We start from the raw sequence: 26,042 nt of genomic DNA on the forward strand, positions 1-26,042 counted from the left end.
CCAAGCACAGCTCATTGGCTTTTCTCTTATGCAGCACCAATTCAGAGCTCTCCTCCCAGAGAATGGTTCCATATGAAACGAGATGTTTGAACACTTGCATAATCTTTGACACTATCTGATCTATGTAGTATCTCACTGTTCTTCAAGGAAATGCCATGTAAGTTTTATTGTTTTGTTTTCTTCTTAATATAATCCTCCCATGTGTTGGCTCTCTTATCAGTCTATCTTCATTTGCATTTGCAATATGAGGTCCCTGCAAGGCATTTTTCATGCATCCTGTATTCTGCTCCACTGCAGTGGCATTCGGGAATGAGCATATGACTGGTACTTGAGGTAGATGCTCCTTTGCACAGCTCACACTAGTTTTTTCTTACTCTACTCTTAACAGATCTTAGTGGTGTACATGCACCTGGTGCCACATGTTTTCAAAATAGAAAGTATTTCTGTTCCTTCGTGCCTTCACTTTTCCTGAAATACATTTGCTGGGCTTGTTGTTGTTTGTTTGTTTTCTTTTTTAATTTGAAGACTATTTTTGAGAAGGATATGGACCAGACAAACCCAGTTAGTCAGTGGGTTTCTTTAAAAACAAAACAGGTTTAGGTAAGAGGTCATGGGTTTTCCATGCTGATGACAAAGAAGCGGTCTGCCATGTAGAGCTGGCGCAACACAGATTCCAGTAATACTGAGATCTTACCTCCCTGGTTTGAAACAAACAGCCCTATAAAGTGTTCTGTGCCCTATAAAGTGTTCTGTGCCCTATAAAGTGTTCTGTGCCCTATAAAGTGTTCTGTGCCCTATAAAGTGTTGTGTGTTCTATACGTGACAAGTTAGGAATTTTCTGTTTAGTTTTAGTATACACCCATCCAGAAGCTAAGTAAGCTCAAATGCATCTTCTACTTCTTGTAACCTATTACAGAAAATGTGTTTGTTTGAAGCTTCATGGCCCTCTTGTTGCTGTGAGTGTGCTGATTCTGGACCTCAGCAAAATGTATTAGAATTTTAATGTCAATTTACTGAAAAATTTCTGAAATCACAATTCCTGGTTATATGTGTGAGCTCAAGGGCAAAGCCTTATAGTTATTTTAGGCACTGGTTAGCATTCATATGTCATCAAATTATCAAGATTTTTTTTGTTTGTTTGTTTAAAAAAAGTCATTCTTGCCATTCCATGAGATAACTTTGTAGCTTGACAATTTCTGTACTGTGTGTGTGTGTGTGTGTGTGTTTTAATGACCCTTATGTCCTTTATAGAAATGGAAACAATCTGGGAGATTAAGCTGAACTTTGTCATGAGGAATTCTTCATGGTCCAATGCTTTAACCACTTCAGCTGATATACTGTCTTGTCTCGCTGATTTTTCATACCTTGACCTTCTTAGAAGTCTTTGACTTCAATCACAGGAGCAGCAATGAGTTTTCTCTAATTTCGCTTTATACTTTCTCCCTGATGTTTTAATGAAGGTTTATCAGAAAATAGATAACAATTACTTCATTATCTTCTACCAGCACTCCTCCATTTTCACTTTAGATAATCTTTTCAAACTCCTGGTCATTAGCTTTCACAACAGCTTCTTGCTTTTGCTTCCTGTTCTTATTGTTTTTTTGAAGTGACTTTACTAAGAATTACTCATCTGTTGGCCTTCTCCAATGATCTAAACTCCTTGAACTCTTTCTGAGGATAATTTACCCTCTGTCTCCACTTTCCTATTGATCATTTTCTTCTACATTTTCTGTATGGATGGTTAAATGACTGCAGATCAGGGGCTAGTGAAGAAAGTAGGTGTTACCTACTGTATTATTGCTGTAACAGCAATTATAAGAGATGGCCTCAGCAGAATCTGGATTCTTTCATTATTTGATTGGCAGTACAATACACGTATACCAGATTTTAAAGCACATCTCCCTTGTTTTTTTTTCTTCTCAGCAGGAAGAAATATCACCTTATTCCCTGCTCACTGTAAGAGTCATAAAGATGACAAATGCTCATCAGGCAGACTTCTGTAAGTATAAGATTTTTCTTACTGACATTATACAGTGCTAAAGCTACTTGATTTCCACTAGCACTAGCCATTTATGTAAATGCATAACACAAAACTCATACTAGCTAAGAATACATGATCCAAATTGTTCTATAGGATGTATGTTTCCAAATTGAGGTGTTTTGATTTGTTTGTTTGTTTTTTTTTCTTTTTTTTTTTTTTTTGTTTGTTTGTTTTCCAGTGAATAAATAAATTCAGCAAAAGTCAATAATGCCAGTTTGGGTATGAGTAGAACTAATACATTGCTTCAAAAGTAATGCCTTCTATTTTATTTCCTTGGAAACTGCAACAGATTTAAAGGGCACAATAACACTATTTGATAGAGCAGGTTCTCAGCTACCATACACTATTTTTTGACGTAGTGACTACTATTAGATAAACACCACCAAAGATGAGCAAGAGCCTGCATGTTGCAGTTGTAAAAATCTGCAAAAGCTGGGATGACAGCTGCGTGCCCATTTAGAACGTGGCTTGTCTTTCACATCCCTATCACCACTGCTGAAATTCACCACCCACTGTCTCACAGTGCTCACATCCACTGTTTGGTTTCCACAAATGTTCAGAAAGTGTCAATGAATGTGAGTGAGTGCAATTATTTCCACACGGAGGGATTCAGTGACACACCTTTGCTTCTTACAAACTTTCATGTCAGACTGCCCCACTGCTGTCATTGGTTCACTGCAACAGAGTACTGTCAGGAAGGTTCAACCTCTACTGTTGTACCACCAACAGCTACATCTGAAGTCTTGAGACAACATAATAAAATAGGAGGCATTACTTTCAGAGCAGCCCCCATATGCTACTTTTCTGATGTGTTGACAGTTGCAGAGATGTGAGAACTTGTTAGCACCTGTTTCAATATGCAGGTATTTATATCACATATCTGTAAGAAATATGTAGAATACAGGGCTGAAATCCTTACTCTGTCACCCTTAACTCCTTGTTGGTATTCCTTAAAGCATGTATCAGAAGTTCAGTGAAGCTGTATAATGTGCATGTCCTGAGCATCACAACATCAGCAATATCATTATGGATGTTTCTGACTCTGGTCATACAACAAAAGTTGTGTAACAGGGGATTGTAGTATGTTACAGCTCACATGCAAAGTGTTCTGAAATGGTGTGATATTTGTCTGGCACCCACCCTTAGTGGGTGCTACATTTCCACAGTATTTTTATTCTGCAGAATTTTCTTCTGCCATTTCTGTCTGTGCCTCATGAACGTGACAGATTGCTAATAAGCACAGCTTTGTGTATCAGTTTATCATACTTCTGTCTTATCGAGCTGTGCCTTTTCTTTGTTTTTGGGGGGGACTGTGCTAAGGTTGACTGATACCCCAGCCTCTCCACTGCCCAGTGTCTTGCATAACATGTTACCTCACTGTCTTCCTGCTTTTTAATAATAATAATAATAATAATCACTATTATTATTTATTTATTTTACAATCTGGGGATCTGTAAGTATAAACTGTAATTTACAATTTCTGTTTGCACAGAGCAAAGTCTATTCTTTATCTGTGGTACTCCAGAATACGGTAGTTTCAGTGCGTTTACCAAAGCCATCAGAGGAGATGGCTGTATACTGCATGTCAAGGACTCTCAGATCATCTTAATTTCCTGAATTTAGAAACTCAATGTCTACAATAGTCACAATCTTCTGAAAGAGATGAGGTGCCCATGCTGCACCAGGTGGCTCTGCTCCACATTACTTTGGCCTGAAAACCCTACCAGCCTTTGCTTCAGAAGACTCCACTGGATAAGATTCCTCACTACAGAATATGCAGGCAGAATCCTGGTGTAATCCAGGTCTAAGGGCCCTCCTACCCAAGAAGCAGGTCATAGACAGATTTTGAGGAAGGCTAAGGACTTGGCAGTGTGCCTTCTTGTTTTTCTGACCGAAGCCAAAACAAAATCAGTAAGTCCTTTGTTGAGTGAGCAGCAGCAGCAACCTGCCTGTGCTTGCAAACAAGTTGGAGTCTCCCAGGAAAAACTATATGCAGCCATATCATTTCAGTTCCTTGTGATACCATTCCAACAGATATCTGGGTGATTTTCAAGCACTGATTTGGAAGTGATGCCAATGTTCTTTTGACTTTGTTTTATTTTTTTAAGTATCTGAAGCATCAGAAAACTAAATAGCTATATATGCTATTGTGTGGTGATGAGAATTAGAAAATGACATTGTTTACCTAGCCTCATCTTAGCAGTATGATCTTTTCCCCTGAAAAATAGAATATAAGCAGCTAGTACAGGTGCCGTTAGGTTTTAGATATCAGTGGAAGTCTAACAATTTTGTGATTGCCATTTGCCAAATACCAAATCAATGAATCAAATCCACTTTCCAACCAAGTGCTGCAGCTTCTAGGACTTGCTTTTTCTGCTAGGATGCTGGCTTCCCATGTTTCTAACTACACGTGGTTATCAGTCTGCTCATGTTTCTGATTACCTCTGCTTAGATAAAACATGTTCTCTTTCTTTGATTTTTCTCTCATTGCAAGTGCAGTTGTGCCAGGCCACTAGAGTTTTTTTTAATTTTCTTTGACTTGCCATATCCTTGCTTCAGGGAATGCTACTTCTCATGTACTTCCATTGATGTTCCTTACTATTGCATATACCCAGCTTGATCCTAGGTGTTTTTTAAATGTGCATCTTGAGACCTGTAGGATGTGTGGGAGGGAGTCTTGGCTTATCTTGAGATCTGGTGCTACGCCTTTGCCTGTAGACAGTATGTGCTTGTGGTTCTGGGCAACCGTTGTATCTGTTTATACACTAAGACTACTCTAAAGCAAAAAGAAAGCACACCACTCCTCCTCAATGGACCAATTAACCCTTTTCATATGCCTGGTATCACTCCACCACTTTTGTAGGTTCCTCCACGTTTGCTTCATACTTCACACAACAGGTTTCTGACTCGTCTTGTCATGTAGATGCTCTCGACAGACCAGAGCTAATTAGTTTTCACTCTGTACTGAGCTGACCCTTATGTCAATTCATAAAATGGGTTTGATTCAAATGCAGATTTCAGGCACTCCTTGATCTCACTGTGGGCATTAGAGGGGTGCTAAGATTAGAAGACTAACACTCATCCTGCTACCCTGCAGGTTCTGACTGTCATTACCAGGTTCTAATACTTCTATGCAGTTGCTCTGGGGAGGTGGTAGGCTGTTCAGGAAAACATCCTGATGAAGCTTATGGAATCTTACAGTCCAGTGCCTGTTTTGCATTATTTCCTTTTTTTTTTGGTTACTTGTGCTTTCACTTGCTGCTTCTCAGTTGAAGGTGTGCAGGGCAGGGTGGAAACTTCAGGGAGGGTGAAGGCACATGCACCAGAGGCTTTCATAAATCTCAGTGGCTGACAGGAGAAATATCTGATCAAGATGAGGTGGTGGAGGAAAAAGTGCATTAGCTCCTTTTCTCACCTCTAACAGCACCTCCAATGATTGTATTTGCCAGAAGGATGAGGAGAGAAGGACCGCAGTAGCTCAGGTTCTCTATCTTCTAATTTTTAGCCTTAAACAAATCAGTTACAAAATAGTTGTGCAGAGCTGCACCACTGTTAGCATTTACTCATTTTATGTTAGTCCGTGCAGCACACAGCTGGAGCTACCCCACTCTTGTGGTCAAACAAGTCATCAGTCAGGGGCTCTGCATCATCTGTCACACCTGAAGTTTCAGCTTTAAAAGAGAGGAGAAGAGCTGTTGTGCTGCAAGCGAAAGATGACTTCTCCCAGGTTTCTGAGTAATACTAATGATATTATTTAGTATGTGAAAAGGTGAAAACCTCTTGGACTTCACTGTATCTTCCTGAAGAGGGAAGTCTCTGTGCTGGATGGTTCTTTGAAATTATACTAATGTAGATATTGAGTGATACAGTACACTAAGAACTGATCTTTGCTGCTGAAGAACATATGTGGGCAAGTTAATGCAGAAAAGGTGAAGAGAACAGATGGGAAGTCTGGCCTAATGTAATCAGCCCCATCAATACTGGCTGGCTGCAATGCTGAATTTGAACTGTATCACCTAATAAGAAGTTACTTGATGTGAGTTTCATATTGACTTCATAATATTGTTTAATGTTGGTGAAAGTAGATGACCCTGGAGATGTCATCTGGAGACTGAGAAATAGGAGCAGCTCTCCTCCTCTTAGGTGAAGTGAGGTAAACTGGGATTCAAGGGAAACCTGTCTGTGCAGGTAGAGAGGAATTCACTAGAAGAAAATTATATATGTGTACATATGTATAACTCTCTCTGTATATTGGGCATTATGAAGTGCAGTAACAGGATAGATGGGATTTCATAGTTTATGCTCACTGTTCTTAAAAGACTGTTTTTTTTCTCATATGACTTGTTTTTCAGTCTTGTTATTTTTTTTTCTGATAGACATAACTGATTGTAGCATGTGATTGTTAATTTTAGAAACATGTCAAAGGACTGTACCCTCATGGTGCAGCAAACAGTTGTTAGTGGTTCTGAATATATGGGTTCAGTTCTGAATGTTTGTCCCATTTTTAGTGTGAGGACAGAGATGAGAAATAGACCAGCAGTGCACAAAAGCAACTGTACAAGAAGCTGAAAATGAGAGGAGGATATAAATGACACCTAGTAGTGACACGGAAGGCTGCGAGTTCAGATGTCTCAGCATCTCCATGGGGTGACATTATGTTATGAGGGAATGAGGTTGCCACATGTGCTGTGATGTAAGAGCCATGCATGGCATGAAATTGCTAATGATGCCCAGCAATACAAAGTTGCATTAAAACTAGAGCATGAAGAAAAGGCAAATATAATTTCTTTTGTTAGCTCTCAGGAAGTAATGTATGAACTGGAGGACCTTTTGCTAGCTCTTCCTTATGTTTTTTTATTGTTTTCTTTCCAGGGCTAAGAGAGACTGAAGAAGCTGGTTAATCATTTCAAGTTCTCCTATGTAAATAGGGTATCACAGTTTTCATCATACATCCCACTGTCCTGTTATTTTTATTGTTCTCCCTGTTTGCATATGAAGTTAACTTCATATGAATTAACACCACTTCTGCAGGAATATATAAGTGTCACGGCATAAAGGATAGCTGATACTGTCTTTACAAATCAAGGAGAATGTAGGAAATAGCAGGAATTTGATGGGAAACGACATATCTTCCCATCAGCAGAGAATGTAGACAAACTAAGGCATAAACATATGTGGCATGGTTTCTTTCTCCACCGGAAAAGGATATGCTTTGTCCTAGTGGCCCCGCCTCACCTCATCTTCAAGGTCAAAATCTGTTACTAACAATTATATATAATTTGTCTGTGATAAGCTAGCCTTACCATCACACCCAGAAGCAGAATGGCTGAGGGAGGAAGGTGCCTCCAGACATCATCTAGTCAAACCCTCTGCTTAAAGCAGGATCAGCTGGGGCAGGCTTCCCAGAGTGATTTTCAACTCAGCTGGCTTTGGATATCTCAAAGATGGAGACTCCAGAATCAATCTGGCCAACCTGTTTTGGTGTTTGACTACTCTCACAGTTGTTGGTTTTTTTTTTTTTTTGTTTTTTTTTTTTTTTTTTTAGTTTTGTTTTCTTAGACCTACCTTTTTGCTATGTTTAAATGGGTTTTCCTGTATTTTGATTTGTGCTTTCTGCCTCTTCACTGTGCACTGGTGAGGAGAGTCTGACTCTCTTGTTGTTCCCATTGGGTATTTAGATAAATTGGTAAAATCCTGTGGAGCTTTTTCTGTTACAAGCTGAAGAGTCCTAGCTGTTTCAGACCCTCCAAATATGTCAGATGGCCCAAGCTCCTGATATTCTTTGTGACCTTTTGATGTGCTCACTCCAGTGTGTTCATCTCTCTCTTGTCACAGAAATGGTCTCAGCACTCCTGATGGAGCCTTATCAGTGCAGAGTTGACAGAAAGTCAACCTTTCACTACCTGGTGATAGTGCTCCTTCTAATGCATCCCAGGGGGCTGTAGGCATTGTCTGCCATACTGCTGGCTTATGTTCCACCTGGTGTCCACCAGAACCCCTAGCTTCTTCTCTGCAGTTATTTCCCCCAGTCATTTGGCCCTCAGCTTTTTTCAGTGCATGATATTATTCCCATTCATATGAAGGACATGGCATTTCCCTTATTTAACTTCATGAGGTTCCAGCTGGCCTGATCTGTCAGCCACTCCTCCCAGTTTTGTATCATCTGCAAAATCCATTCCATAACCCACATTGTTAATGAAGTCGGTAAACAGTATTGGCCTCAGTGTCAGCCCCGGGGGTGCACCTCCAGTGACTGGCTTCCAGCCAGACTGTGCTGCTGATTACAATTCTTTGAGCCTTGCAGCTGAGCCTGTTTTTAATCGATTTAGTTGCCTGTTTATACAGCTTGTGCTTCCATAGTTTGATGAAGAACTGTCAATAGCTTATTTTAAGTAAATATTTATGAACACAATGCCATATGGAAAAATAATTTCAGCATTTAAACTCAAGTAAATGTTTTATCAAGAGAAACACTCCAACAAATCTGTAGATGAAACAGTAACAAAAGAGATTCATAAATGCGGTGGCAGATCATTCATGCTCAGCACAGACTCCGAGCATTGTCAGCTTTTTTCAGTTTTATCATGAGTCTTAAGTATGTACTGTATGGTTGAAAGGACAGAGCATCTCTGTTCTCATTTAGAAGAAGAGATGGAAAGAACTGACCTTTGCAGTCATAGCAAAAATATTGCAAAGTTCTTCCTGTACCCTATAGTAGCCAGATATCAAAAAGGAGAGAGTTTATGACTCAGATCAGTGTAGTGTTTTTGAAGTGCATCACATCGCATCTGCTTCGGTGATTTTGGGGGAAGATGGACTCGTGTTTTTGGAACGCTTGGCATCAGGAGTGATAAGTGCATTAATGAGAGGAGGGAAAATCTAGATGGCCTGAAGTCATGTGAAGATCTAGGCTTCCTATTGAGAAACCATAGATCAGAGCTGGTGATACCACATATCAGGATAAGTACATCATAGCTTGGCAGGCCATCAGATGTTGCAGTGAGGGGAGTTATTTCAGTATATCAGACAGATTGGTAATTACAGCCCTCCTGTACAGTGTAAATAGAATCCTACAACAGTAGTTGCCAAAATCAAGATATTATCCTTTTTTTTTTTTTTTTTTTTTTTTTTTTTTTTCAATTATGTAAAAACCTGCAGCACTGAAATATTTCTTGTGGGATCACCTTCAGAGACAGAAAGACAACTTAGATCCTTTGTGCAGAGCTTACCTGGCAGTTTCAAGAAATTCCTTCAGATTCAGTGCAAAGAGTTATCTGAAGGTCTCCCTGCCAGTCATCACCCTTCAGGGATACCTTACAACTCCTGACACAGTTTCATAGATTTCAAGTGATACTTTGTATTTAGGCAAAAAATCCCAAAGCAATATATCTGAGCGCAGACACCAGAACTACCTCTCTTTTAACCTCTGACATATGGTACATTTTGCCCATAATTCTGACTGTATTGCAGACTGCTGGTGAGCATCTGGCACTGCTTGCCTGTGCTTCTCCCACACACTGTGGGTCTGCCAGCTTCAGAGGGCTGTGAGCGGTTTACTCTATTTTATCAGCAGAGTCAGTGTTTCACTTGAACTTACTCAAATCTTGGTGTATGCTTACAGAAAACAAATGTTAATATTTTTGCCCATGTGGTAGGTAGTTTTAGTGATTGCTGTGGAACCAGAACCCTCTCTTCCCTTTTCTCCCCAAAACGGGTTTATATCACAAGATGGATCAGCCCCTTCCAGTTGCTCCTGGAAAAGTTCTTTTTCAAGTTCTGAGAATCTCTTTGGTGTTTACTTGGCTCATGACCTATGGGACTGGAATCCTTGTAGTAACTGCAAGTTCCTTTCCTTCATCTGCAAGTTGCAAAGCCTTTCTGCTTCTTCATTTTTCCTGAGGATAGAGGTGGAGTAGGAAATGGCTTCCAGGTCTTTCAGCAAACACCAGGAAAAGGATCCCCGGCTTCCTCTTGACATACTGAAGGAACAATTGTACTGTTAGTAGATCTCTCCCTTCCTACCCCACCTAAGGACACAATACTCAGCATGGGTGGGATAATTAATTTTTCTGTCATGGAGGGTTAATAGTAAGGCATGGCAGGTAGTTATTATCTGAATCAGGCTCAAACCCTGATTCTTTTAATGTTTCTCATGGAATTACATTGCAGACACAGAAACATGAATTTGAAAAGACAAGTTTCTAGATCAAATTCTCACCTTATTAATGTTTTTTGTGTTTGTTTTTTTACATAAGGATTGCATGTAAAAAACATTATGAGCATATACAAACATGCACATTACAGTTATGAAGCAAAGTAGATCAGGATAAAAAATGTTGGGATTAAGTTTGCTTCTGTTACATTTGTGAGCCCCTATAGTCTCCCTACCTTTCTCAATTGGTTCCTTTAGTGGGTTTGGTACCTTCTTCTTTTGCTATTTCCTTGTTTTAGCTGAAATTCATTTCTTTGCTTACTGCTCATGCCAGTCTGGCACATTTGGTGCTGCTGCCCTCAGAGGTCTGGCTGGATGAGCAATAGCCCAGTCTTGCCAGGGAGAAAACTTGTGTCCAGTTCTTCTTGTTGTCTCTTCTCTGTCTATCAGGAAGACTAAGGCTGGGATATGTGTAATGTAGGGATCTTTGCTGTTGAGATGTAGCAAACACTTGAAAGTATTTAGTTTGCCATATGGTGATAGTATGATCAAAATACAGACAGGCTTCTATGTGGCAAATGTCTTCTTCTGCAAACTTACCATGGAACTGAAAAAAATATTGATAAGGGACAATATAAGACTTTTGGCTGCTTATATTATTATATTAATGGCTAGAACTGTATTTAAATACATGCATGGGGGATTGTGTATAACTATTTAGATACTCGGATTCTTAAAATAATGTTGCAATGAACAAGTTATCTTTATCTAGCTCTATAATTCCTATCGTCCTGCATGGGCCTGTGGATATGAGAAGGAACTGTCTGTCTCTTATCCATGTTCAAACTACAGAGCCCTTATGTGCCTCCATCTTTTGTGCTGTTGTTGCCCTGCCAGACATTTTGTGCCTGTGTTTCTATAGTAAGCCAATCTGATTGCTACGTGAGTCTCTGGTTGCCAACTGCTTCAGATGAGAAATTCCGAACAAAAACCATCAAGAACTGCAGAGATCCTGTGTGGAATGAAACTTTCTACTTCCGGATACAGAGAAAAGTCAAGGTACCCAAAACTCTCATCTTATCTGTATGCTGTTTCTTTTGGTTTAAAACAAAGCAGGATGTCAACACTTCTACTACAGATCTGAGTTTACTTAAAGTTATAGCAAGCTGGAGTGAACATCTTTGGCTTTTGTCACTTCCTTCCTCACGGATGCTTTTTGTTTGTGTATCAGCAACTGAGCCTGACCTGCTTGCAGAAGGCTAAGAGAACCAGTGGCAGAGTGACATTACAGAGAAACAATGAAGTAAATCTACAAAGCAGTGTTAGAGCAGATAAACCTCTCTTTCACAGAGAGGACAGGAAATAAATGCAAATCAAAGCCAAGAAGCTGTTAAATTCTGGTATAATTAAAATTTGTATCCAGCTTAGCACTGCTAATCATACTATTCTGAATGAATGCAGCTGGATGAAAGTGGAAAGCCCAAGAAGAGTGCAAAAAGTCAGCCTTGGAAGTTATTAATAATGAAGCGACCTTTACTGCTCCTGTTGATATGGGACAATATAGTACTAATGCTTATCCATATTACTTCCTAAAATATTACACTTGATGAGTTACTTTTAAACTGAAATAATAATGTAATTTCAGCCTTAATTGATAAGACTAGAAGCTGTTCCTTATAAAGGAGAATACACTGATTTTCTTACTCTGGTGCCAATTTGTCATCAATGCTTTTCTATTTATTTCCTCTCTCTAAAGCTGATGCTGAGCATGGAATAGCTGCACAATGTTATATTTATTGAGGACAAGCTAACAGATTGTACATTTTTCATTTCTTTTACCAGAATATTCTAGAAATGACTGTTTCTGATGATGACGTCATTTGTGACGACGACCATGCTATTGTTCTTTTTGATGTAGCTAAAATCCCCCTTGGGAAAAGTGTGATAGTGGCATTCCCACTGAATCCACAGGTAAGAATACAGTCAGAAGTTAAACCAGAATGGAAAAAGCATAAATGTCTTGAGGTAGTAGATTTGATGTCTTGTACCACCAGAACCAACTTCTGAGTTCAACCATAGCAAATTTTCTTAAAATCTTGGAAATTCTATATTGATGGCAAAATTTTCAGCTCTCTCAAAGTGCTGTTGGTTTCATCTGGCGCAGATTCTGGCCAAACACTCAAGTCCCAGAACAGATGAAGTTTTAGGGAAGCTTTGCACTTTTACTTAACTGACAGAAAATGACAGTTTATCTAATCTTAACACAGATTATAAAAACGAAAACAATTCAAGGACAGAACATACCATGACAGTTTTCTAAATGTTAAGTTTTAGAATGTTGTGCTCGACATGTGGAAGCTAGAAAGGAAGCAGTTGTGAAAAATGAAGGTTTACTAGAGAGACTTGTAAACATCCTTTGCTCTGCTAGTACAAGTGAGATCTCTTCTTCCTCAGAGAAGAAAAAGCTGCATCTGTCCTTTAATAGCAAACAAGAAATGGAATATTGTTATTCAGTAAAGCATAAAGAAACTGTGCTTGCAGAAACAAAGGCTGCGTTTGCAAACCTTTGCATGTGTTGGCTGAGTATGTCTCATTTTTTCATTCATTTTCAGGAGAGTCAGGAGCTGGAAGTTGAGTTTCTCTTGGAGAGCATGTGAGTAAAACCCTGTTTTTATGGAAGCAGCAGCTCAGAGAGAGAGAGTCATTGATGCAGGGAAATTTTCTGTATAACCAGTGTCACCTCAATAGCCAGTATCCCTTTGTCCAAACTCAGTGTGTGCATCAGCAGATCGCTATTAGGAAAAAATAAAAATAAATAAAGAAATTAAAAAAGTCACAGCATGGAGAATAAGTTCGTGATTTTAATTCTACAACATTCTTTAAAAATTATTATTTATTTGGTTTGGAGTTGACTTCCAGAAACTGGAGATATAGACTTCAGTAAGTCCATAGGTTCTCTGGATGGCTCATGGCTGAGGATAATATTGCTAACCAATCTGGGACATACCTGTAGTACTAAGTTTGTTACAGGCACTTCCCAGGTGCTTTATTGCAATTGAATCATTTCTGCTCTGTAAGCTATGTGGCTTCTAGTGAAAATGAAGCATGCTTTTATGAACAGTAGAAGGAAGCAAATAAAATCAAAATCTCTCCGAAAAAAATATGTCCTGTTTAAAAAAAAAAATCCAAATGATGTAATTTCTAAGATACGTGTTATTTTTGTTTTCTAGCCAGGATCATCCTGAAGCCATCGTCACAAATGGGGCAGTAGTGGTAAAACATAAAACATTATTTGCTTTGTTTTCTTGCTTTCTTTCCTTCCTTGTTCCTTATCTTAGCTGACTTCAACAGTGGTGAGGGAAACAGGGAAACACTTAAGTCTTCACTCTTTGGTGAGACTTCTATTATGAGCTTTGTTTTCTCCTTAGAGGAGGCCAACATGATTCTAGAGGAGCCTTCAGGCTGCTATCATTTTCTTTTGTTTTTTTGCATCCGTAGAAAATTACAGCTCACTTAGCATTGCACCATCTTACCATATGATAGTGAAGTTCATTCTCTTTTTCACCGGGTCTGGAAGAATACTCCTGCACATTTAGCCCACACATTCAAGCAATGATCCTTCCAACACCTGCCAGCACTGGTGTTGAGATATCTGGCTCAGTAACCTAATTCCCTGTCCTGGTCATGTCTGTTACAGAGCCGTGAGCTGGCCTGCTTGGAAGTTGAGTTTGACAGCAGGGTGAAAAAAAAGCACTTTGCAGGTAAGCTTCCTGGTTCTTTAACTGAGTATTAGTGACTTTACCCTTTCTAACAATGCCTAGAAATTGTGCCAGCCAAATACTAAAGCTTTTACTGACCTCATCTAAGGCAATTTGTAAAATCTTTCCAGTAGGGAACGCTGCTTATTCTGCAGCAGGTACAGGTTCAAAGTTCTGACTGCACAGAGAGCTCTGTGCCGGATGAGAAATGACATAAGATGCCTGCATGGGAAGTATCTAAACCCCAAGCTGAGATCCTAAAAACCTCTGCTGTACTACTGATAACCCCTGAAGAATCTTACCTCCTTAGACATGATAGTCCCTGGCCTTAAGTTTCCTCAGGATCTGTGACACACACACAGAAACACCTCATTTTTTGCAGGGGTTAGCCGCTCAGCAGCTGGCTCATGCCTGACCCTGATCAAGAACCAGAATCTAGGAGTTCCTCTGCCCACCTCCCATGAGGGGCTGCATCTGGTACGCAACTTCAGAACATGTATAACACACGCCGGCAGGATTAGCCAAACTCTTCTGATAAATATGGCCAACTACTGCAGAGTCAGATCTTAATTTAGGGGACTGAGAACTATTGTTGCTCATTATTTTGCAGATACGAGAACACCTTATAGAGCAAGTTATGTGGTGGCACTTATTGTGATCGTGGAGCTGCAATAGAAATGCAGCCGTCTAAAACTTGCTGGCATTCACCTCACACCCACAGCTGCCTTTTTGTTCAGTCTATTATAATGACACAACAACCTGTAGTGTGTGGGCTTGAATCACATTCAGATATCAGCTTTCCAGGTACACAGGGAGAGAAGAGAGGGGTTGTTTGTATCTACCTTTTGCTTCTTTTCCCCCTTTTCTCTTTACTTCCAATTAAAAGTAACTACTCTGTGTGTTTTATTTCATTGTTTTAGAGAATGAGCTAACGTTTACAGTGAGAGGATCATTTGAAGAAGTGCAGAAGGTTTCACTGGGCTCTGGCTCTCGTTTCCCTCTCCCAGATCCCACTCTCTTCCACTATGCCAAATACAAGCAACCCTCACTGGATATTGAACTCACAAAGAAGAGGAGGATGCCCAGCTTTGTACGTTACCCCTGAACATGGTAGTCAACATGTCAGACAGTCCTATGAATTGACCTTTATATATGAGTAGGCAGCAAGAGAAGAACATTTCTGTCTTAACCAAAAGGACCTCCATGCTCCTTTTCAGTGTGCTTGTGTGACATGCAGAGAAAGGAGGAGCAGAAGCATCTCCCTGACTTTACCTCTGAAGTCGCTCCTTTCTGAGCAGGAAGCAGTTAGCAAGGTAAGCATCTGATGACTGTTGAGAATCCTTTGCAAATTTTCCCAAATTTCTACTGGTTCCAAAGACAGAGAAGTCCCTCTCTCTTCATACAGAACCGATTGTTTTCTAACCTCCCTTGCTTCTATTGTGATGCATAATAAAGTAAATTGATTGGAGCAAAATTCATGTGAGAAGGAAGAAGAAGAAAATGCCTGAGCTGCTTCTCATTCTTCTTATATGGTCCATGTTCTTTACCAAGCTGGAAGTCACTGGATGCTACTAGAGCAGAGGGGTGAGGCTCAGCACCCTAGGAGACACATGCACTTTGGCTTCCCCTTGCATCTCATGTTGTTGCATGAAATACTGCTGTTTGTTCTAGAACGAGGTTTAATGATAGTCTTCCAGGGATGTAAACCACTGTATCTCTTCTCTTCTTTGTGTAGATAAGCAGTACTTGAGCAAGCTACGCCTGAACTTCTTAACAGAAGGAAGATGAAGGCCATAGATGATAGTGTTGTAACTTTAAATTGTTAATTTAGCGTACATCTCTGAATAATAACAAACCACTGGGGGGGACAGTCTATCTCCCACTCTTAGTTTAATGAAGTTCAGAGTGCTGTAGATGTAATGACCCAAAAGAGCTATGCCCCTTCAAGTGTGAGGAAATCAGATTGTCTTAAAATATCTATTTCATTATTTTACCTTTTTGATTTTTCAGTGCAGAAAACTTGGTTTGCTCTTAAAGACAAAAAAATGGTAAGAGATCTTATTTGTCTTAATAGAGTTATAGGATCTTTTTGGTTGAAAAAGACCTATAAGATCATCTAGTCTAATCACTGCCTGATACTACTGTCTACCACTAAACCACGTCCCTTTGTTTGTGGATAATTGTCAGTCAAGTTCCAATCCATTTGATACTGTCTGTGTTTTAAGTGTTGGCTTGTCCTCTTTTCAGGCAATGAAATAAAATGGACCTGGAACAATATGGACTTTCAGAGGCTGTGATTTTATGTAAAAGGACTATACAATGAGTTAAGATGTTTTTATCCAGAACACATAATATTTTTTGTTGATATTTTACTGTGATCAGTATTATTCATCAAAGGCCAGTGTGAGTACTTGCAGAAACCTCTAGCCATTGTTAGCAAAGGTAGACTTTCAACAAAAGCCACATTTCAAAACTCACTGAAAGAAACCAATTCTGTTTCTGTAAGCACAGACAAGGGAACAGGAAGGCCAAAGCCAGAGTACCTAGTGACTCTAGGATATGAAAAGAAACTGATGTAATACAGGTACCTGCATAAATTTTAATCAGATAAATAAAGAAATAAATGCACATTAACTTATTTTTAAACCATGGAATCACACTGTGTATTTTGAGTCATGGTTAAGGCCTTTGTAAGTTTTAGAGGGTGTATCTGTGAGATTTTGTATGGAGCTTCCCTACAAAGCCAACAATGGCAAACATTTGAACCATACCTTCTATTTGGGATGTGAGGGAGTCTGTGGAAGTTTGCACAGCTTTTGAAGGTGCATTTAAAACTCATCTTCAAAACCCTGCCCTCTGCAGGCTTTTGGCTTCATGTCTGACAGGGAGCTGGCGTGTTACTTGCAGCTCTATCTGATTTCACTCATCTTCAGTAAGGAGTGGGCAAAAAAGAGGAAAAAAAGAATCCCCCTTAGTCCAGACAAAGATGTGGTGCTGTTCTCTAGGATCAAACCTTTCTTCTTTTCCTGTTCTGCTTTATATGTGAATAATGGTCAAGACACAACAATTTATGAAGCAAAAGCAGTTTAACTACTGAATGTTGCTGTAAGCATGACGTACTTGACATTGTGTTCCAGCCAGGAAGACCTCGATGTACGTCTGGGCTTTGACTTGTGCACGCAGGAACAGGATTTCATTCGCAAAAGGAAGAAGGTTGTTGCGGCTGCTCTGAAGGACATTCTTCAGTTGAAGGAGGACTTGGAGGATGATGAGGTAGCTGAGACATAATTATTCTTTGCTTTCTGTGCAGCTGGATGTCAAAATATAGGATTTGTATTCTATTTTCCTTAGTTTCGGGAAATCAGGAAGTTTAATGCACTTACTATAGCTAGCTTTGTTGTTCTACAGAAGAAATGAGTGCTCATAGGGAAGATTAAGAAAAGCCTTGTAGGATAATTTGAGTTAAAAGGGACCCTTAAAGGTCACCTAGCCCAATTTCCCTACATTGAACATCTGTAGCTAAATCAGGGTAAAGTAAGTGAAGTATTCACAATGCAATATGTACCAAGTATTGTGCTTATGTATGAAGTAGGTTGGGTTCACACAGCTCCTCTTTCCCTACAGAGTTGTAAAAGGGAATGGGGTTGCTATCTTCTGGTACCACATGGTCTGAATTGGTCAGTGCTCTCTTAAACCCATTAGTCATGATGCATCTAGTATTATCATGAAATAACTATGCAATAGTAGGGATCAGCTTTCTCAAGCTTAACATGAATAACAGATTATTGTTACTCACAAAGAAACAGTGAGACACCACCCATGTTTTCTGGTCTGTTGCATCTGGTAAAAATCTGGTTCAGGTGGCAGGAGGTACCATTTTGTGCTCATCCATGGTTTTTGGTTTTGCAATAGCACTCTGAAATTTTGATGTTTGAGATAGTGGGTCTCATGTTTAATTGCACAAGTCCTTGGCAGGGAAAACAAAATCACAGAATGATTGAGGTTGTAAGGGGCTTCTGGAGCCACCTGATCCAGCCCCTGCTCAAGCAGGAACACCCAGAGAAGGTTTCCCAGGGCTATGTTCAGTTGGCTTTTGAAGATCTCCAGGAGAGAAACTCCACAATCTTTTGGGGAGTCTCTTATTCCTTCCGTGCCCCATTACAAATTCAGGTCTTGCTTGTCCTTGCAGACCACTGGTATGCAGCAGCTTTATTACTTTAGCAGTGTTGCAACACTCTCTTTTCTAATCAATGAAATCTCTCTCTCCCCTCCCAACTGTCTTATTAAATGCATGTATTTTGGGATTGAACAGGTACCTGTGGTGGCAATCATGACAACAGGTGGTGGAACCAGAGCTCTGACAGCCATGTACGCTCACCTTCTGAGCGTGCAGGATCTGAATGTCTTGGACTGTGTTTCTTACATCACCGGTCTGTCTGGCACAACATGGTAAGGCCAAGATAAACAAAGTTTTCATTGGAGTTTGCTATAAGTGATTTCAGTAATTGACTCAAAGAATTACAGTGGTGAGCTGCTAGTTGGAGCTTTATTTAAATGTCTAGTGGTTACTACCTACAACACCAGAAGCTATCATTGTTCATAACATTTTTAGCCAGTGCTATTAAGAAAAGGCTTTCCTTTTCTGCTGTGGCTTTTTCTCATTTCCTTCAGTTGGTATTTGTTAGCATCTGGAACTAAGGCAATCCTGCTTAAAGATGCAGGTGGTACTGCATGTATGTGTGTTTTGTTGAGTAAATCAAAACATCATACAAAAACCTCCACAATTTCCTAAAGCTCAGCTTGAGATTTCACACTTTTCTTTGTGTTTCTTTCTTCTTTAGGACCATGGCAAACTTGTATGAAGATCCTGACTGGTCGCAGAAGAATCTTAAGAAATCACTCGATGATATCCGAAGGCACGTGCTTAAAAATAAGTTCTTGGCTTGTTTTGCTCCAGACCGTCTGAAATACTACTTGAAAGAGTTATGCCAAAGAAAACAGGAAGGACATCAGATAAGTTTCACAGATCTGTGGGGACTCATCATTGAATCTATGTTCCATGACAAGGTACAACAGAAGGGCTTTTCAGATTTGCATATTTAATGGATACAGTGGTGAGGGCAGAAGTAAATCAAAGTGGCTGAGGCTGGAGGTTATCTGATCCAACAACTCTGCCTGAGCAGCTATGGAGCAGGTTGCCCAGGATTGTGTCCAGTCAAGTTCTGAATACCTGTATAGGTGGAGACTCCACAACCCCCTTGGGCAAACTGTTCCATTGCCTGACCGCACTTTTCTCAAGTGGCTGGTTTTCAGACACATGCCTGAACTACACGCCTCGTTGGTATCAGTTTCATGTGTTTGCTGACTGTATTATGCAGACATTAACGTCACACCTGGAACAGATAGGGTGAGAATAAAAATAAATATTAGAAAATTTCTAGTTTGAGCAACTTAAAAAACAACTGAATTAATATGTAAATATTTAAGTGAAAATCCTACTGTTCATTTCAAAAAGAGCTACACAATGTGACAAGGCAAAGAAGAAGCACAGCTGCCTCTTAAGCCTTGACACCACTCCCAAACCATCCTCTATTCTTTCTTAACACAGCTGGAGAATAAAGAGACAAGCCTCTCTGAATATTAACTCTGTCTGGACCTTGGCACAGACCTGAAGAAAAGAGGATCTTCTGAGAAGCTAAAGACAGAGATTACCCTTCCTGAATGAAATATTACATGCCAAGAGTGTTTTTCAAATATTTCCAGACTTCTTACTTCTTTTTTTTTTAATTTTTTTTTTTTTTTCTCATCACGTGAATTTAGACCATCCATATCATGAGGTCTGTTTGTGTGCTGAAGTGCTGAGGCAGAGGAGGGTCAGAGAGAGGGATCAGAGCATCTCTCTACATTAAACCAGTGGGGAACATCCTAGTCAGTCTGGTACGCTCTTTGTTGTCAGAGCCCAGGTTCAGGTGAAATGAGAGGCTCTTTGTGTCATCTGACTGTCCTCAGCTACTTCTTTCTTCAAAACAGGAGGACTCCCAGAAGCTCACAGATCAGCAGCAGGCACTAAACCGCGGTCAGAATCCCATGCCCATCTACCTCTCCCTCAATGTGAAGGATAAAATCAGCGACCAGGATTTCAGAGGTAATCATACTTCTGAATTGCACCTAACTTTTAATTCCATGAAGGGGTCCCTTTAGGTTCAGTTAGATAAATCAATTAGGTGCACAAATCCTCAAAGGAGCCAATTCACCTAGAAGTAGATTTTTTAATAGTTGAATCTTTGAAGTCCTCAGTATATGGATGATGGAGAACATTATCCTGAAATTACTTGCTCAGCGTGTCTGTAGAAAGTGCCACAAAACCTGAAGCTTGCAGACGCGTTTAGATGTAAGGAGGCAATTCACTCTCTATGTTCCACACTGTGAAATAACACAGTGAATAAAAAAAGCTATCTGCTGTAACTGTGTTAGCTCAGAACCAGTCTGCCTTAAATTGGCTAATATCATATTTTTTATTCAACTAATTTAAGCCTCTGCTGCTGTAATCAGTCTGTGTTCTTTTCTTTTCAGAATGGGTGGAATTCACTCCTTATGAGGTAGGATTTCTGAAATATGGTGCCTACATTCGTGCAGAAGATTTTGGCAGTGAGTTCTTCATGGGTTGTCTGATGAAGAAAATCCCAGAATCAAGAATCTGCTTTTTGGAAGGTAATTTGTTGACCAGGGTAAAGGTAATGTAATTTAATATAATCCATCCTGGGCCAACCCCTCTTCTGAAATGAATCAGTTATCACGTTTTTATCTACCAGAAGAATTTGTTGAAACTTAAGAATTCATAACAGGTCACTATCTGAAGGACTCTTTATTTTCTCTGAAAGAGTTACTGCTGCAGCAAACACTGATCAGTCCTCCAGGACACTTCCATTTTGCACTGTGAACAGATCTTAGTAGTTACAGTTTTTTTCTGTCATACACAAGAACAATAAAATCACTAAGAAATGCTTTTTTCCCTTCATGAAAGCAATCTCTTGCCTCATTGTTCTTCCAACTTCCACCAATTGCACGAAGGAAGTTTCAGGGGTGTTTGGAGAAGTTTTTTTGCCTGTTTGGAGGTTTCACTGTAGCTCATGGGGAGGCATAAGAAAGCAATTTGATGCCACAACATCCCCTTTCCTGCAGATATCCAACAGAGTGCCTGCATCTCCTTTTCCATGGCCAGAAATGTCAGCAAGTCACCAGCCCACTTCCTACACCTTTCTCCTTGGCATTCTCTACTTCTTCAGAGCAATGCTGGGACGTTTCTGTCTCCATTCCCAGCCACTGAACCAGAGTCCCCTCATTCAGCATTACTTACTTCAGTGACACAGTTATTCCAAAGGTTTCTGTGAATGAAGCAAACTGCTTGGCACATCAGCCCCTAAACAGAGCAGAGGCTGACTGTGTAGGTCCTGCAGCTTCTTTCTGCACAGCAGAGCCTTTTCTGCCCAAAAGGTAAAGGCCATGGCCAAGCTGACTGGGTGCAGCCCTTTCCATCCTTCACTCAGTTTCTTCCAAAAATGCTATGTTTGGTTCCACAGTTTGGAGGGTATAGCAAGGCACTGTTGCAAATACAGTATATGCAGCCACATCAGGGAGTGGTGTTTTCCTGCTCTGAAAGATTGCAGATAGGTGGCAGTCTGGGTTGCCATTAAGTTCACTCCTTAATTTATTCTTTTTTTTTCTTTTTTTTAAACCAATTTAATGTATGTTGATAGATGGAAGAACTAAAAAATACAGTCCAGATACACCCGGAAGACGAATAAAAAAGATTTATGCTCTTACAGTTCCTATTTCCAAAAGCTGTAAGTCAGCCTCCTCATTCTGACTTGGATATTTTCTGGCAGTCCTGTGTGACAGCTGTGTACCTGTAAGAGGGCTGTGTGCCAATAAATAAAGTCTTTAGAACTACAAATACTGGGAACTTCAGAACAGGAAATGTTGAGGGCAGCTGGAAAATAGTAAATTTACTTGAAAAGATGCTATTTGTAACATTACAAAAATGTGTATTTTAGCAGATAGATCGAAAATACTGCCAGCTCTGCTCATACATACTGATAAATCAAATTCTTTACATACATTTTGGAATAATATACTGTTTCACAAAGATGGTCTCTTATGGTCCCTTTTGTTTACCCCCAAAAGTGATGTAATGAATAAAGTTTGCTGGAGAACAAAGGAAATAATGAAGGTCATTGTGAATGAAAATGCTTCCAGGTCTTCACTGTTTTCCTTTCTGCTAAATATATCCTATGCCACAGGGATCTGGAGCAGCGTATTTTCCCTGAATCTTTTGGATGCTTGGTACATATCTGTTCATTCAGAAGACTTCTGGCACAAGTGGACCCGAGACAGAATTACTGACATAGGTGAGTCATTTTTATACCATAATGTTTTTTTCATCATTGTTGGTCTTTTTTTGTTTTTGTTTTTCTCACACTGATTTTTCAAAGCAATTTCAGAATTCCTTCTTCAGGAAATTCTGCGATCAACATGGAAACTAGGAGAAAATGCATGCTGGGTATTGCAGTATGACAATCATTATAGTTGCGTGAGGAAAAGAATCCACAAGATTTGTCATGGGGAAAAAAAAAGAGTATGGCCTTCATATTGGCCAGATTCAGAGCACAAGGGTAAAACTGGAGAAAAATGTCCCTGTATAGTAGGAGTGACTGGATGCCTCCCCTGTTACCCGCGTGATTCCAGTTCTCCTCTTGCAACTTTAACTGTGGCCTGAAGCTCCACTGAAAGAAAAGAAAGTATGATCCTTGCCTCTATGGATCCCATAAAACACAAACTCAAGTACTATTGCAGGTCCTTCCAAATTAATCACAAGGATGAGATATGCAATACCCACCAACAAGTTAACGCTCATGGGATGGGATTTCAAGAGGGAACATACAATGCAGACATAGCACAGACTAAAAAATGAGGAGAAATGTAGCAAAATTATGACTGTGTAGACTGACCTCAACAGTGCTACCACATAAAAAGATCTGTTAATCTTTCCTTTACAGATGATGAAACCCTGTTCCCTAAAAGACCGAATGAGCTGGAAACTCGAGTGGTTTGTCCCACTGACAGCTTTTCAGACATCTTCCGAGATGTTGTCACGTTACGTCCAGCAGCTTCAGAAATCTTTAACTTCCTAAAAGGCCTCCAGATGAACAACAACTACCTAGAGAGCAAATTTTCTAAGTGGAAAGGTATGGTGATAGCATCCTACTTCTAGGTATATTTTAAACTATCCTTTTAAAAAGTATTCAATACTGAATTGGTTGTCAAACTGACTGCATTTTAGTTCTGTTCCCATTCTCTGTTAATATTTGAAACTGTTGCCAAAAGGTAAAATGACTCAGTAGGAGAAGCTTCAAAAGTAAGTTCCTAAGAAATTTCCAAAGCCTAGCAAGCAGTCAATCAGTCAACCAGCCCATACTCTTGTGGCAGGAGATTATGCCATCATGTGGTGTCTCTTGCCTGGATAGTATTCAAGAGTTATGGGTTGGAGCCCTGTTTTATCTTACCTTCTCACTTGTAAGAAAGATAGGAGGTTCATAACAGTGTTCCTTGTTGTACCAGCTGGGAGCTTGTGCTCAGTCTGTACCAGATCTTCCATGTTACACAAGGAGCCATGGCAGCCTACCTTAATATCTTTGTGCCTGTTCTCACAGCATGCCCAGCACTGAGCACATTCACTCTTTATTCTGTTGAGACAGTGAGGTGCAATTTTAATTTTTTTCCCTATTAAAAAAAAATTGGCCCAATCAGAGTTACAAACAAAGCCATAATTGACTTTCCTCAACATACCAGAGCATCTGAATTTGAGCACTGAGTACTGAGCGCCTCCCCTGAAAAAAAAATCCTTCTTTTCCAGACTGCCAGCTTGACTCTCAGCCCAACCACCTGACAGGAGCAGAAGACTACTTCATCTTGATCGATACTGCGTTTGTCTTTGCTACCAGTTACCCACCACTCATGAGACCAGAAAGGAAAGTCGATGTCATTTTGCATTTCAACTACAGTTCAGGTTCCCAGACAAGGGTGAGTGTTATAGATTCCTCTTTAATGATCTCTCTGCTTCATCTCTCACTTTCCAGATTGGCCAATTCTCTACACAGAGAACATCTTTTTATCAATATTTAGGCAGCAATAAGAAGCTAACAGTTCACTGGAGTCACTTGCATTAATTGAGCATTATGCTGTTATCAGTAAAGTAAGCATTTAGTAAACTGATTCTGCCCATTTTGTATGTGAATGTATTTCACTCCATCTGAAAGCAGTTAGATGTAGAACCTGTACAGCTGAAAATGTTGTGACACCATAATGCAAAGGCTCTGAAGAGCCACATGTGATTCAGATTACCTGCTACCTGGCCTCCCAGAGCTGAGCTCCACTGGCTGCCTCCAACACCTTATTTGGGTACACACTATAATCTTTCAGAACTTGGACCCAACCCCACAAACCTCCCCAGTAAAACAGGGGCTTGGTCAAATTCAAAATATCCCTGCTATGTTCTGATGCTTTATTACATTTTCTTTCCTTATGATGGTAAACCAGCCTCTGAAAGAAGCCTCTAAGTACTTTGCAAAACAAGGAATTCCTTTCCCTAAGGAGGTGCCAGATGATGAGGAAACACCACATCTGAAGGAATGCTACATTGTTGGTGAAAAGGAGAGCCCAGAAACACCTATTGTGGTATTCTTCCCTCTTGTAAATGACACCTTCAGGGAATACAAAGCACCTGGTAAGTTTACAGTTACCCTCCACATCATCAGAGGGAGCAGCCTTCCACTTTGTCTTTTCTACTGTACAATCTGTTATTCAGCCCACCCTGTAAATATTTGTTGGCTCAAATTTCCTTTGCTTATATCTGAACCATATGAAAGAGATGAAAATACACATTTTTTCCTCAAAAGTAGAGCAGCAACTGAGATCAGCCTTGAACAAAAATGCCCTTCTTCAAAATTTGTTTATTTTGGCTTTTCATAGGTAGGTTCTGGAATTAAAGAACAAAAAGTGTATTCTGTTTATCTGCAATGGCAGAAATTAGCAGGGCTATTTCCTCTCATACCTCTCCTCCTTTCCTCTTACGGAATGCTCTGGGGAATCTGAAGGATTGCATTGTTTAAAATCATTTCCAGGCTTGCTCTTAATGCAGATAACCTTGAAAACAAAAGTGAACTGGTGAAGTGATGAAAATTATAGCTGAGACACACAGACAGTTTCTGTGCACTTCAGTGGGCCCTACTTTAAAACTTTAAAGAATTTAAATAGCAACGTTGCCAGTCATTTCAAAACAGGTGAATCTTGATAGAGCTCTATTCTACCCCTGATGGTGTCAAAAGTCTTGCTTACTGCTTCTGATGCTGACTAGAATCTATATCTCATGCTATGAGATCACTTTTTAATCACTTCAGAGCCCCACAGTGTACTGAAAACCAAAAGCTCTCAGGTGGTATATGGTCCATGAAATGTAATAACAAAGCACCCCAATTGTATTCTTTTTTTCCTTTTCATTAATTTTCAAGTTTGCTGCCTTGCAGCTGGACCCAGCCTCCAAAGCAGCAGGACAGATCTGTGCAGTCCTTGTGAGACTGGGAATGCATGCCCATCCTCTGCTAGCAGTGGGCAGACAGCAGCTTAGCTTACAGTGCTTCAGTGCCATGTCCTTGCCCAAATCCAAACCATACAGTGTATGAACTATTAATTCTATTATGTGAACAGATGGTTATTCTTAAGCAAGCTCATCCACCAACTTGTATAGCAAAGGGAGTTTCAAGCCTGGTCAGCACTAGTGCCCATTTCTGGGTTGTCAGTGCTTTCTTTCCTTCATGGAAACCAGGGGGTATGTAGAAGGAAGAAAATGTGGGTGAATCCTCATACCAGGACAGGAGGCTGGCACACAACAGCCTCTCCCCTCCTTCAGGCCCAGGGTGAGGACTCTCAGGAGTTCATTAGCAGTCAAAGGCATAATCTGGAGCCCAGGAATTGAGAAGTGCTGTGTCAAAAACAGCATCTAAATCAGAAATCCTCTCAGTGTGAGCATAGGGAA

At 40.0% G+C, this 26,042-nt stretch overlaps 1 pseudogene; it reads left to right on the plus strand.

Moving 5' to 3' along the window:
* Nucleotides 1-26,042, plus strand: part of LOC140252682 (cytosolic phospholipase A2 epsilon-like) — a 37,640-nt pseudogene that overhangs the window by 10,088 nt on the left and 1,510 nt on the right.

This window comes from Excalfactoria chinensis, chromosome 5, assembly GCF_039878825.1.
Source record: "Excalfactoria chinensis isolate bCotChi1 chromosome 5, bCotChi1.hap2, whole genome shotgun sequence".
NCBI classification, from domain to species: domain Eukaryota; kingdom Metazoa; phylum Chordata; class Aves; order Galliformes; family Phasianidae; genus Excalfactoria; species Excalfactoria chinensis.